Source organism: Olea europaea, chromosome 8 (genome assembly GCF_002742605.1).
Source record: "Olea europaea var. sylvestris chromosome 8, O_europaea_v1, whole genome shotgun sequence".
NCBI classification, from domain to species: domain Eukaryota; kingdom Viridiplantae; phylum Streptophyta; class Magnoliopsida; order Lamiales; family Oleaceae; genus Olea; species Olea europaea.
This window is the reverse complement of record NC_036244.1, coordinates 5,435,599-5,448,375: the sequence shown is the minus strand read 5'-3', so window position 1 is coordinate 5,448,375 and position 12,777 is coordinate 5,435,599.

Below are 12,777 nucleotides of genomic sequence, written 5' to 3'. Positions count from 1 at the left end.
TTCAAGTCATCGAGTGGATCAATGACAATGCATACAAAGTGGATTTACCAGGTGAGTATAATATTTTAGCTACTTTTAATGTATCTGATCTCTCTCTGTTTGATGCAGGCTCAGATTCGAGGACGAATCCTTTTGAGGAGGGAGGGGATGATATGATCCAAGAGTCGAGCCCGACAAAGGCAAGTGCTAGACAAGACCCGTTGATACTCGACAGCGGACCAATGACGCGATCAAGGGCAAAGCAAGTGAAACAAGGGATAAGATTGCTCGTTCAAGAAACCATTGATGGAACCATGTTCGGGACTCAAAATGGAGCAACTTTCATGTTCGGGTCGAAGGCCGAATCAACTTGGATCAATTTGTTATGAAGCGACGAAATCGGAGGCTAAAAACAAGTCTGTGCGGCCGCACAGGCAACACACCATGCGGCCGCACACATGCATGTGGAAAATCAAAACACCAATTCTTGTTGAACCATGTGGCCGCACAAGCCAAAAAAATTGGCGAATTTTCTAATTTTGGCTGAATTTCCTAGTTTCGATAGAATTCTTATGAAATCAAATTATTACCATAATTTGATGGTTTTGGACGTTTTTATTCATTAGTATAAATAGGAGAATATTTTTCGTTGTAAGGACTTTTGACTTTTGCTTAATATTATAGAGAGAGAATTGTTCTTTCAATTTCTTGTTCTTCTTGAACAATCTTGGAACTTATCAAAATTCAACTTCTCGTGAAGTTCTAATCAATCGAATTGTGGGTTCTTTTAATTGTAATCAAGGGGTTTTAGGTTCTTCGCTAATCTAGGGTTTCTTAGTTCAATTCTTAGGATTCAAGATCCAAAATTGGGTTAGTATTGGCGTTATTGGGTTCCGCATCAATCTCGTTGTGGGTTTCATAGTTTCCATTGCTACGGGGTTTGCATAATAGGGCACCATAAAAAGGACTGCCTGAAACGTAAGGCATGGTTCGAAAGTAAAGGCAAGATTATTTCTTATGTATGTTTTGAATCTAATTTGGCAGAAGTTCCTTATAATACTTGGTGGATTGATTCCAAATGTACCACTCATGTTACCAATATGATGTAGGGATTCCTTTCAACCCAGACCATAAATCCAAATGAAAAGCTTGTTCTTATGGGAAATCGAGTCAAATCTCTAGTTGAAGCCATTGGAACTTATCGTTTTATTTTAGATACTGGACATCATTTAGATATATTTCAGACTCTTTATGTACCTTTTATTTCTCGTAATTTAGTTTCCTTATCGAAACTTGATTCTGTTGGATATTCTTTTGGGAAAATTGCAGCTGAGGTACCAAACCTTTAATTTGTGCCTCCCATAGTCCCAAACCTTTCAAAAATATGCACCGGAGGTTCAAATGGATGGAAATCATCCGTTTGACCATTAGTTGACTAGAAAAGTCAAAATTTGACCAATTTAGACCAAATTGGAAAGGATAAAATGGTAACTTTATAATTACCATATTAAATAAATTGAAAAAAAATCAAAAAATCAAGAAAAAATCAAAAAATAAAAAATCTAAGGAAAAAAAAAGAAAATTGAAAAAAAATTAAAAACCAAACGAAAATCGGTCATCTTCCCCACACCACCCCACACCACCCCGAAATCAAACCAACAGGCAGCAGAAACAAGTCTGCCACCGGCACACCATCCCCACACCAAAGCAGCTCGTCTTCTCCGACGTTACATCCATCGGAAATTGCCACAATCGCCGACGTAGCACTTCCGCTTACCACTGTCACCTTCCATCTGCAGTAGCTAAAATCAAACCAACAAAACTCATCCCTATGGCCCATTGGAAAATCAAATCCAAAAATCAAATCCCACCGAACCCAAATGAAAACCAAAAATCGAATCGCCCAGTCACCAACACGCCGTCGCACCTGCGAATCACCCACCATCATTGTCACCATAACATCTACTCCAAATACCATAAACCCAAATCCAGAAATGACCACCTATACCTACATTTCTTCCCTAAACACTGTGTCCATTATCAGTCAAGAACTGAGTTCGAACTCTTTTTTTTAGATAAGGTAACTGAGTTCGAACTCAGTTCACAGAAGCTTGACTTCCGTGTTAGACGATTTGAGATTTAAGTTTGGGATTGGATGAAGTTTTGATAGCTATTTCAAAATTTACTTCTCAACTGGGGTTGGGTGTCTCCAGATTTGCAGTGTCCAGATTTGATAGCTAGTTTTTTTGACGACGATGTAGGTGGGCTGGGTGAATCGGTGATGGTGGCCATGGGGTATTCTGGTTTTGGGTTTTGAGTAAGGGGTGGGGTGGGGTGGGATGGGGCGGGGCGAGGTGAAGATGAAGATGAACAGTATTTCCTTTCTTTTCTTTTTTTGATTTTTATTTATTTTGTTTTTACTTTTCTATTGTTATTATTAATTATTTTAATTATTAATATTAAGAAAAAATGCAAAGTACCGCTTTTCTATTGGTCAAATTTTGACTTTCTAGTCAATTAATGGTCAAACGAACGGTTTCCATCCATTTGAACCTCCGGTGCATATTTTTGAAAGGTTTGGGACTGTGAGTAGCACAAACTAAAGGTTTGGGCAAAGTTTGCTAATAAACGAAAGATTTGGTACCTCGGCTACAATTTTCCCTATTTTTTTTATGGCAGAAATGGATGTTTAAATTTGTTTAAACAAAATCATTTTATCGGTTTCCCTATTCTTTGTGATGGCTTATATAAACTAAAGTTTGATAACCTCTTTGCTGAGACTCTTTTGACCTTACATCATAATGTTGGTACTAAACGTGTTATACTGAATGAAAAATCTGCTAACTTGTGGCATAAACGTTTGGGTCACATATCCAAGGAAATGATAGAAAAATTAGTAAAGAATGAAATCCTTCCTGACTTGGATTTTAGTGATTTTGGAACTTGTGTGGATTGTATTAAGGGTAAACAAACCAAACACACAAAGAAAGGAGCCATAAGAAGCACACTGCTTCTTAAGATAATACACACTGATATATGTGGACCTTTTGATGTTTCATCCATTGGTGGAAAAAAGTATTTTATCACCTTTATCGATAATTTTTCATGTTATGGTTATGTCTATCTGCTACATGAAAAATCTTAAGCTGTAAGTGCTTTAGAGATCTTTATCAATGAAGTTGAACGGCAATTAGAGAGAAAGATGAAAATTATAAGATCTGATAGAGATGGTGAATATTATGGAAAGTATGATGAAACTGGACAACACCCTGGTCTATTTGCTAAATTTCTTGAAAGACATGGCATATGTTCTCAATACAGTATGTCAGGCATACCACAACAAAATGGTGTGGCTGAAAAGCGTAATCGTACTCTAATAGAAATGGTTAGGTGTACGTTAAGCAATTCTTCTTTACCCATATCCTTGTGGATGTTTGCATTAAAGACTACTCTGTATCTGCAAAACAGAGTTCCTAGTAAGGCAATTTCAAAGACTTCTTTTGACCTGTGGACGGGAAGGAAACACAGTTTAAGGCACCTGCATGTTTGGGGTTGCTCGGCAGAAGCAAGAATTTATAATCCGCATGAAAAGAAACTGGACTCAAGAACAGTCAGTGGATCTTTCATTGGTTATCCAGAAAAATCAAAGGGGTATAGATTTATTGTCCTAACCATAGTACTAAGTTTGTTGAAATTGGAAATGCTAGGTTCATTGAGAATGGTGAAGTTAGTGGGAGTTTGGAACTACAAAATGTGAAAATACAAGACGTTAGAGTTCAAGTTTCTCTACCTTCAACTTCTTCTATTGTTGTTGTTATTCCACAAACTGTTGAACGGCATGATAATTTACCCAAACAACAAATAAATGATCAAACACCTCACAATGAAGTTGCCACTGATGAACCTGCATTAAATGAACCACAAGAAATAGCATTAAAAAGGTCACAAAGACAAAGTAGACATGCTATTTCTGATGATTACGTGGTTTATCTATAAGAGTCAGAATTTGACTTAGGAATTGTTGATGATGATCCAGTTTCATTTTCACAGGCCATTGAGGGCATTAATTCTAATAAGTGGTTAGATGCTATGAAAGATGAGTTGAAATCTATAGAACATAATAAAGTCTAGGATCTTGTCGAATTACCAGAATCATGTAAAAGAGTTGGGAGTAAATGGGTATTTAAGACCAAGCGCGACTCTAATGGTAATATCGAACGATATAAGGTTAGACTTGTTACCAAAGGTTTTACTCAGAAAAGTGGCATTGATTATAAGGAGACATTTTCATTAGTCTCTAAGAAAGACTCACTCAGAATTATAATGGTTTTAGTAGCTCATTATGACTTAGAACTACATCAAATGGATGTGAAAACCGCCTTTCTAAATGGAAATTTAGATGAAGAAGTTTATATGGATCAGCCTGAAGGTTTTTCAGTTAAAGGGAAGGAACACATGTTGTGTAAGTTAAGGAAATCAATATATGGACTTAAACAGGCTTCCCGTCAATGATATCTTAAGTTCAACGATACCATTACTTCCTTTGGATTTATGGAAAACGTCGTTGATCGATGTATATATCTAAATGTCAGTGGGAGCAAGTTTATATTTCTAATTCTGTATGTTGATGATATCTTGCTAGCTATTAATGATCTTGGTCTATTACACGAGACTAAGAAATTTCTCTCTAAAAATTTTGAAATGAAAGATATGGGAGAGGCAACCTATGTGATTAGAATTGAAATATTTCGTAATAGGTCACAAGGATTGTGAGGGTTGTCTCAGAAAGCGCACATCAATAAAGTTTTAGAGAGATTTAAGATGGAAAATTGTTCAGCGAGTGTCGTTCCAATTCAGAAAGAAACAAGTTTAGTCTCATGCAATGTCCTAAAAACGAATTAGAATGCAAACAAATGATAGCTAATCCTTATGCATTTCTTGTTGGAAGCTTAATGTATGCTTAGACTTGCACTAGGCCAGACATTAGTTTTGCTGTCGGAATGCTGGGCATGTATCAAAGTAACCCGAGACTTGATCATTGGAAAGCTGCAATGAAAGTATTGAGGTACTTGCAAGGAACAAAAGATCACATGCTCACTTATAGGAGATCTGATAATTTGGGGGTCATTTGGTATTCAGATTCGGACTTTGCTGGATGTGTGGATACTAGAAAGTCTACATTTGGCTATCTGTTCCTCTTTGCTGGAGGGGCTATATCATGGAAAAGTGCGAAGCAATCGGTCATTGCTGCTTCCACTATGGAAGCCGAGTTTGTAGCATGCTTTGAGGCCACAGCTCAAGGAAATTGGCTGTGGAACTTTATTTCAGGACTTGGAATTGTCGACAGTATAGCCAAGTCGCTGAAACTTTATTGTGATAATTCTACAGCAGACTTCTTTTCAAAAAATGACAAGTACTCTAAAGGTGCTAAACATATGGAATTGAAGTAATTTGCCGTTAAAGAAGAAGTTCAAAAACAAAGGGTGTCAATCGAGCATATTAGCACCAATCTTATGATTGCAAATTCATTAACGAAAGGATTGCCACCAAAGACATTCAATGAACATGTTGAAATGATGGGCCTTATTGAAAATTATCATTGACATCTTTATGTAATTTATGATGCTTATGTATTGACATTTCGAGCTCAATTATGTATTGTTTTTGACAAATATTGTTCCTGTCATAATCGTTGGTACATGTACATGAATGAATTATGTGAATGCTGATAGGGATAGCCCTTTAAAGATATTATTGGAAACTTCTCATTACGTATCATGTTAAGTAAGGACTAATATTGTAGTACATGGAAGGAATTATGCTGAAATGATGGTGTAAAACTGCCATGACTCTTATTTGTCATTACTTAACGATTATATATTAAGTGACCAATGTACGATGGATTTTAGCTTATCATATACGCATTATGTTATAGTCCACATAATAATGTAATATTACTCGGTCCAAGTAGGAGAATGTTAGACCAATTAATGTGACCGTATGTAATATTATTAATGAATTAATTAATTTGGTCTATATGCTAAAATTTGATTGGCCCATTTGAGAAGTAGCAATTTTATAACTGTTCACTTTGATAGAAAGTGGGTAGTTTTTGGCTTTAAAAGAAACTGCCTCTCTATGCCTTTTAACGTGAATGAAAAGCCATCAATTTCAATTCAATAATAGTAAGGAAAAGAGAGAGAACGGTTCCTTTAATCTCACTAGTTTCTCTTTTGCAGGTTTAGAACATTTCAATTATCTTTATGGATCAAGGTATGTTGATCAAATTACTCCTATGTGAAAATCATGGAATTCTAAGATTTTGGGGCTTTAGGGTTTGATTGCTTACAGGAAAAACATGAAAAGTCGATTTCTAGGGTTTTCTCATTTGAGAATGGAAGAGAAGTTGAAAGGACTAGAAGATAAAGATAGTATAGATAGATATTGTATATACCAGGCTCATGTACAATGAAAGTAGAAAGAAAACGAGTTAGGCCCATGAATAGTGCAACCCACCTCTTTTTAGTGCACAGTGCTAAACCAATTTCAAATAAGGTACGTGTGAAACAAGTCGACAAAAATGAAAAATGAAGATAGGGTTGATTCTTTTTAAGTGAAGGTAGTGTTGACCTAAGGTTGACTTCTTGTTTTGATTATCACAAACAAATTGGGTTTGATTCTAACAAATTGAATTTAAGTGATTGATAGTGATTATTGCAAGTTTATGATACGAAAGTTCTAGATCGAGAATCATGCAATCTTGGTGCTAAACCATAAACAAATAAGCAAGATTGAAGATTTACAAACGAGGAAATGGAAATCAAGCTTTCACGCACCAAATCGCATTGGATGAAGGAATTGAAGACATAAGCTATAGATGCATTTGTATACTCAAATGTAAAGGTAAAACACTTTAATACTTCATATCGATTATAGCTCAAACAAATTTTTATGCACGGGGATTATCGTAACAAACTTTACTTGCATAAAAATTATTTTCAAAAGATAAGTAATTTGATTTTCACAATTAAACCTTTACGAAATTACTTATCTATATGAAGTATATAAGAAAACCGTTCAAATACCTTAAAGGAAATTTTTCACGAAAAAAGAAAAATTAATGGGCAAAATAATAGCCCATCCGGACGTCCGGATGAGAGCTTCAACGGTCGAATTTTTTACCGTTTGTCAAATGACTGGTTACCCGTCTGGATACCGAGCGGACATCCAATTCACTTGTCGGGATCCCCCATTTGGTGGCTATAAATACATCTCTTTTTGCCTCATTCAAAATAGATTTTTAGAGCATTAAAGAGAGTTATTTATTGATCTTATCTACCTTATTTCTCAATCTTTAAGAGATCAAAATATTTATTTGTTGAAAAACTTTTTAAGTGAGTAACTTTGTGAAAAATCATATATCTCGATAAAAGTTTTTCACACAACACTTGAGCTATATTCTTTGTGATTTATTGAAGTGTTGTGCCTACTTCTCTCTTAATACTTCGTTGTATTCATATCATTTGTTAAGAGAGAAGCTTTTCAAGTGTAACCTTGATTTTCTTGTTCATTGAATTGTGGTCGTGTTGAGGTCCCGAAAAACTCAATGTGTAAAAGGATCGGTGCTCCTTAGTTGTAAGTCACCGGAAGCATTGTAAGGATTGGATTGCACCACAAGTCGATCAAAGATAGTAAAAAGGGCTTTGCTCGTGACGGAGAGTTTGGTAACGAGGGACGTAGATCGTGATTGGATCGAACCTCCTTATTACATCGTTTGCACACTCTTTTCTCTTCCTTTTATTATTTTTGTTGTATCTTGTTTATTCATTGTTATTTGTTTATATTTGCATTTATTTTCGAAAAAGTATTAAATAACCAATTTACCCCCCTCTTAGTTAGTTGTTCTTGGGCTTTCAGGTAGGAGTATTAGTAGAAATTACACTGCATACATCATTCTAATAAAATATTTGAATTTTACAATTCATCATTTTTATTTAAAAAAAATAGTATAATATTAAAGTTAATATGAAATCAAAAAACTAGCCTCATCCCAAAAATTAACATCAAATTAAAAGATATTTAAAGCTTGTTCGGTAGTGATTTTAAGAATTTATTTTTGACCGTTAGAGAGAAAAATAGGTCCTACCTGTAAGAGAAGAAGTAAAAAATAACGACTAGAATAGTGAAATAATAGTTAAAAAATTATTTTTTTAGGTAAAAAATCAATACCAAGCATGCACTTATTGTTAGGCAATTTGTTGTTAAATGACCTCCCGGATAATGATGTAACCTCGATTTTATTTAATTTCAGTCAGCCTTGACCATATGATTGAACTATATGTCGACACCACCATCGAGATGACCAAACCCAATTTTCTACAGACCATTAGAAGCAACCTATTTTAATAGTGTTGCTCGTGGCCCATCTCATTTACTTGGATGGTTACGACATCCATTTGGAGCCCATTATCTTTGTGTTGGGCTTTTTGGGCCACTAAGATTAACCTACCATAACTTACCTTATTTGTCACTCTCTTAGTCTATAATTATCGATATAATTATCGATCCCTTTGTGCCTCCAATATGTCGTCTTCTCTGCCTCTCTCTGTGATTCTGTTTCTGCTCATTCTCGGCCACTTTCTCTCTTGCAACCTGTGTGGTTTCTTTTGGGTGATATTCCTCTAACTTTGGCGACCTCTTTATGGGTATGAATAGCAACCATAGGTGGGAAGAAGAAAAGAGAAAGTTGGGGTGTCCCAATAGTGGTGGTGTCGATTTGGTTGAAAACTGAGCCCGGTATCACCTTGGTATTGCTGGATTTTAGCTTCACATCTAGTATTAGAGCGCAGACTATCATCATCTAGCAAAAATCATATCAAAATCGATGTTTTCTTCAATCTGATCGGATTTGAAATCTTCAATAACTCCCAAACTAAACCTCCGTTGAACGAAAGGAGGCCAGACCCACGACCGTAGGTCGAGGCGTCCCTGGTGGTGGTGGCGAGTAGAAGAGCTCCTGCATGGTATTTTTCATGCCATTCTATTTATTTTAATCTCCTGAACGTACTAATGTATTTGGTTTAGTGTTTTAGGTTGCACAGGAAAGTTTGGATGATTTTGCCCCTGACCACAATCTACATTTGTTGCTGATCGAAACTGTTATATTTGCTGAGTCTTTAGGGTGAATAGTGGTGGCCCTAAAGCATCAAATTCGCATCTCTCCACGTTATGGACTTAGGTAGGTCCGCTTTGGTAAATTAGCTGAAACCTTTAAATTTTCGCACTAGCAGATTATCATGTGAGGTGATCATTAAGATTGGGGGTTGTCATTGGTTGGCAACCATTGCTTGTACTAGAAATTAGGGTTACTTGCTCTTAATTGATTGGTTGAGTACTTGTCTTTTGTTTTTTTGGTTAAATCAGTATCTAGCTCTTAATGTTATAATTGCTGTGAAATTGATTATTTGTTAAACGTACCTTTTGTTGCATTAATTCTTCTGCTGCATGTTAATTCAGTTAGAATTACCGTGACCTTACCCGTTCGAACGTTTCCTTAATCTAAGACAGCAAGTCTTACGAAACCCTGCGAATCTAGAACGATGTATACTGTCTGTGACTCTAGGACTACTTTGTGTGGTTTGATTGTATTTTGCACATCCTTTGGCTGTTTTGTAAAGATGACAACTCATAACTTTAATTTGGGGATTTTAACGGAAAATGTGATTTTTCAATCTGACAACAAAAAATAAAGGGTATTTTGGTTCAATAAAAAGTTTCAAAGGCCATCGAAGGTAATTTTTCAACTGATTTTTCAAAAGAACAAAAAGAAGAAGCCGGTGAGCTTGCTTATACATTAATCATTTTACAGTTGTCCGACGACATTTTAAGAAATGTGAGTAAACTAAAAACCACCAAAGAACTTTGGAAAAAATTGGAAGACGTATATTTGCTTAAATCTACACTGAATAAACTCTACTGCTTGAATGTTTTTTTCAATTTTAAAATGGATCATTCAAATGCTCTATGGCTCATAGGTTTACTTCATGAATTATGTGTTTTGAATGATTATGTGGTAGTGTATTCTGATAGTCAGTCGTCTATACATTTATGCAAGAACCCTGTTTTTCATGAGCGCACTAAACACATTGATGTTATGCTATATTTTATTAGAGATATAGTATCTCAAGAGGTGTTAAGACTTGAAAAGGTCCAGACACAATACAACCCTTCAAATATGGGCACGAAAGTGTTGTCACTGGTAAAGTTTAGAAGTTGCAAAGATCTTCTAAACATTGGTACAAATAAATAATTTTCAATTTTATTGGTTTTCTGTTAAAGGTGTCACTAGCAGGAGACATTTTCTTTTTGCAGATCCTTTGATACCAAGGTGGAGGTTGTTAGGCAATTTGTTGTCAAACAACCTCCTGGACAATGATGTACCTCAATTTTATTTAATTTCAGTCGGCCTTGATCATATGACTGAACTATATGTCTACACCACCATCGAGACGATCCAACCTAATTTTCTACGGACCATTAGAAGCAACTTATTTTAATAGTGTTGCTCTTGGCCTGTCCCATTTACTTGGATGGCTACGATATTCATTTGGAACCCATTATCTTTGTGTTGGGCCTTTTGGGCCATTAAAGTTAACTTACCCTAACTTACCTTATTTGGTCACTCTCTTGGGCTTAATTCTTGGTCCCTTTGTGCCTCCAATATGTCATCTTTTATGCCTCTCTCCGTGATACGGTCTCTGCTCATTCTCAGCCTCTTTCTCTCTTGCAACCTATGTGGTTTCTCTTGGGTGATATTGCTCTCACTTTGACTGCCTCTTCGTGGGTATGAATAGCAACCGTATGTGGGAAGAAGAAAAGAAAATTTTGGGTGTGCCCCAATAGTGGTGGTAGTGTTGGTGTCGATTTGGTTGGAAACTAAGCCCGGTATCACCTTGGTATTGCTGGATTTTGGCTTCACACTTACTGCTCAACCAAATAGTCCGTATCACAAATCTCCCAATTTTCAATATCAACCTCCCAATTTTGTGGTCAAATTACATGCAATGCCTTCAACAAATTTGGAATTCACTTTATCCCAAAAATTTCCATCCTCGTCAGCCATAAAGGAAGAATTTCCTTTGAAGAACACTCCCTATGGCGGATGAAGAGGAAGTAGTAGAAGAAAGAACAACGGCACCATCGTTAGAGAAGGTTTCCATCTCGGGAATCGCACTTTTGGCCTACCGAAGAAGTGATGTAATTTTCCTTAAATTCCTCAAAGCCAACGAAGGACAAAGTAGCTTTATCGATACTGAAAAGTGTTGTAGCCTAAAGAATAGAATTCAAGATTGATGAAGTCTTGGAAGAAGAAACCATTTGAGAGAAGCATGAAAGGGTTATGTATATGCATGGAATGGATGAAGAAGGACAACCTGCTTGTTATAAATAATTTCATCCCCATTTGGTTGACATTTGAGTTTTGTACTACAAATGATTTTATAATACAGCATGATGTTTGTAATGTGCTTCAGTTTCATTAGGATCATTTTCGTGTTGACATTTGAAATTTAGCTTGATTCAACTTTCCATTTGTTAGTTTTCTTCAAGCTCGATCTATGTAACATCTAGTGGAACATAGTAACACTATGTTCTGTAGACAAGTAACACTACTCATTTATATGATGTCAATCTATGCAGTTTCACAAATGGTTTTCATTATCTTACATGTGTGTTACAATAGGGATGGTATTTTGATACTGTGATGTTGTTCAATGAACCTAAATATGGCTTACTTGATCCCAACATATCATTATCTATTATCTATCCATATGGTGTATTTTTCATTGGAGGCGTAACATTGCATAGCCGTGTGATTCCATATCATTATTTGTTCGATGTAGGAATCAATGAGGTTAAGCAAATCTTTCTATCACTATGTTTTGCCCCTTACCCTTATCACGAGAGATTAAGATCACTTGCAATATTGCATCTATAAATACAAATTTGTAGCATACTGGTCTGGAAATTAGCATTTTGATTTCTTCGAAGAATTTTCTACAGCATTAGACAAACACTTTCACGATAGACAAAAGTTTCTCAATGGTAGGGTTTGATCATTATTTTCAAATTCATCTCATAACACTTTAGATTTATGGTCTAATAGATTAGATCTCATTTATGAATTGAAACATTACTTTCACATGTTACGTTATTATTCAGATTATCCGATATTGAAGACAAGAAATAAGAAGATGTGGCTGGTTACTCCAAATGTGCATGTGGTACCACCGAATGATTACAATTGACAGAATGCTAATAAGATATTACATTGACTATGTGAAACCAGCCTATTTCTATAGCAGAGTTAATTGTTTCAATATTTACTGAACTTTACACACTGTCATGTTTCACTCACTGCACTTTCATTTGCACTTCATTACTCATTGAACTTTGTAAAGTTGCACTCCATCACTTACTAGCTAACTTCCGTCCATACCAAGCGCCTATGTGGATGACGGTTTTCACATGTGGTCATTAATTAAATCCAACTGCCACGTAATTAGTTGCCATCTTCCCAACACTCCATTTTAATTTGAAAGCATGAAATGAAATCATATATAGAGAAATGAGATGCATAGTAGAAACCATTTTCATCTCTCAAATCTTTGATTCCCAAATCGCATGAACCCTAACCCCAAATCAAAATTGATCCGAAATTAAAGGCCCTGCAAGGGTGATTTGCTCAGTCCGTTGACATGAAGAAAACAAATAGAGGTAATTAAATTTTTTTTTTCCAAT